The following is a 2,938-nucleotide window of genomic DNA, read 5'->3' as shown; positions in this document are numbered from 1 at the left end:
TTGCACAACCGCTTGTCTCAGCTGGGAGTTAATCTCCCGGATGACGCGGTCATTGACAGAATCCTCCAGTCGCTTCCACCAAGCTACAAGAGCTTTGTGATGAACTACAATATGCAGGGGATGGAAAAGACCATTCCCGAGGTATATTCATTGCTAAAATCAGCGGAAGGGGAGATCAAAAAGGAACATCAAGTGTTGATGGTGAATAAAACCACTAAGTTCAAGAAGGGCAAGGGTAAGAAGAACTTCAATAAGGACGGCAAGGGAGTTGCCGCGCCCGGTAAGCCAGTTACCGGGAAGAAGTCAAAGAATGGACCCAAGCCCGAGACTGAGTGCTTTTACTGCAAGGGAAGTGGTCACTGGAAGCGGAACTGCCCCAAATATTTAGCGGACAAGAAGAAGGCCGGCAACACCCAAGGTATATGTGATATACAAGTAATTGATGTGTACCTTACCAGTACTCGTAGTAGCTCCTGGGTATTTGATACCGGTGCGGTTGCTCATATTTGTAACTCAAATCAGGAACTACGGAATAAACGGAGACTGGCAAAAGACGAGGTGACGATGCGCGTCGGGAATGGTTCCAAGGTCGATGTGATCGCCGTCGGCACGCTACCTCTGCATCTACCCACGGGATTAGTTATAAACCTCAATAATTGTTATTTAGTGCCAGCTTTGAGCATGAACATTGTATCTGGATCTCGTTTAATTCGAGATGGCTACTCATTTAAATCTGAGAATAATGGTTGTTCTATTTATTTGAGAGATATGTTTTATGGTCATGCCCCGCTGGTCAATGGTTTATTCTTGATGAATCTCGAACGTGATGCTACACATGTTCATAGTGTGAATACCAAAAGATGTAAAGTTGATAACGATAGTCCCACATACTTGTGGCACTGCCGCCTTGGTCACATTGGTGTCAAGCGCATGAAGAAGCTCCATGCAGATGGACTTTTGGAGTCTCTTGATTACGAATCATTTGACACGTGCGAACCATGCCTCATGGGTAAGATGACCAAGACTCCGTTCTCCGGAACAATGGAGCGAGCAACCAACTTATTGGAAATCATACATACCGATGTGTGCGGTCCAATGAGTGTTGAGGCTCGCGGAGGATATCGTTATGTTCTCACTCTCACTGATGATTTAAGTAGATATGGGTATGTCTACCTAATGAAACACAAGTCTGAAACCTTTGAAAAGTTCAAGGAATTTCAGAGTGAGGTTGAGAATCAACGTGACAGGAAAATAAAATTCTTACGATCAGATCGTGGTGGAGAATATTTAAGTCACGAATTTGGTACACACTTAAGGAAATGTGGAATAGTTTCACAACTCACGCCGCCTGGAACACCTCAGAGAAATGGTGTGTCCGAACATCGTAATCGCACTCTATTGGATATGGTGCGATCTATGATGTCTCTTACCGATTTACCGCTCTCATTTTGGGGTTATGCTTTAGAGACTGCCGCATTCACTTTAAATAGGGCACCGTCTAAATCCGTTGAGACGACACCGTATGAATTATGGTTTGGGAAGAAACCTAAGCTGTCGTTTCTAAAAGTTTGGGGATGCGATGCTTATGTCAAGAAACTTCAACCTGAAAAGCTCGAACCCAAATCGGAAAAATGCGTCTTCATAGGATACCCTAAGGAAACTATTGGGTACACCTTCTACCTCAGATCCGAAGGCAAGATCTTCGTTGCCAAGAACGGGTCCTTTCTAGAGAAGGAGTTTCTCTCGAAAGAATTGAGTGGGAGGAAAGTGGAACTTGATGAGGTGATAGTCACCCCTTCCGAGTCGGAAAATAGCGCAGCGCGGGAAAATGTTCCTGTGGTGCCTACACCGACGGGGGAGGAAGTTAATGATGATGATCATGAAGCTTCGGATCAAGTTGCCACTGAACTTCGTAGGTCCACAAGGACACGTTCCGCACCAGAGTGGTACGGCAACCCTGTCCTGGAAATCATGTTGTTAGACAACGGTGAACCTTCGAACTATGAAGAAGCGATGGCGGGCCCGGATTCCGACAAATGGCTAGAAGCCATGAAATCCGAGATAGAATCCATGTATGAAAACAAAGTATGGACTTTGACTGACTTGCCCGATGAGCGGCGAGCCATAGAAAACAAATGGATCTTTAAGAAGAAGACGGACGCAGATGGTAATGTGACCATCTACAAAGCTCGACTTGTCGCTAAGGGTTATCGACAAGTTCAAGGGGTTGACTACGATGAGACTTTCTCACCCGTAGCGAAGCTGAAGTCCGTCCGAATCATGTTAGCAATTGCCGCATACTATGATTATGAGATATGGCAGATGGACGTCAAAACGGCATTCCTTAACGGCTTCCTTAAGGAAGAGTTGTATATGATGTAGCCGGAAGGTTTTGTCGATCCTAAGAATGCTAACAAAGTATGCAAGCTCCAGCGCTCAATCTATGGGCTGGTGCAAGCATCTCGGAGTTGGAACATTCGCTTTGATGAGATGATCAAAGCGTTTGGGTTTACACAGACTTATGGAGAAGCCTGTGTTTACAAGAAAGTGAGTGGGAGCTCTGTAGCATTTCTCATATTATATGTGGATGACATATTATTGATGGGAAATGATATAGAATGCTTGGAAAGTATAAAGGCCTATTTGAATAAATGTTTTTCAATGAAGGACCTTGGAGAAGCTGCTTATATATTAGGCATCAAGATCTATAGAGATAGATCAAGACGCCTCATTGGTCTTTCACAGAGTACATACCTTGACAAGATATTGAAGAAGTTCAGTATGGATCAGTCCAAGAAGGGGTTCTTGCCTGTATTGCAAGGTGTGCAATTGAGCACGGCTCAATGCCCGACCACGGCAGAAGATATAGAAGAGATGAGTGTCATCCCCTATGCCTCGGTCATAGGGTCTATTATGTATGCCATGCTGTGTACCAGAC

This window comes from Aegilops tauschii, chromosome 6 (assembly GCF_002575655.3).
Source record: "Aegilops tauschii subsp. strangulata cultivar AL8/78 chromosome 6, Aet v6.0, whole genome shotgun sequence".
NCBI lineage: Eukaryota > Viridiplantae > Streptophyta > Magnoliopsida > Poales > Poaceae > Aegilops > Aegilops tauschii.
Note: the sequence above shows the minus strand (reverse complement) of the source record.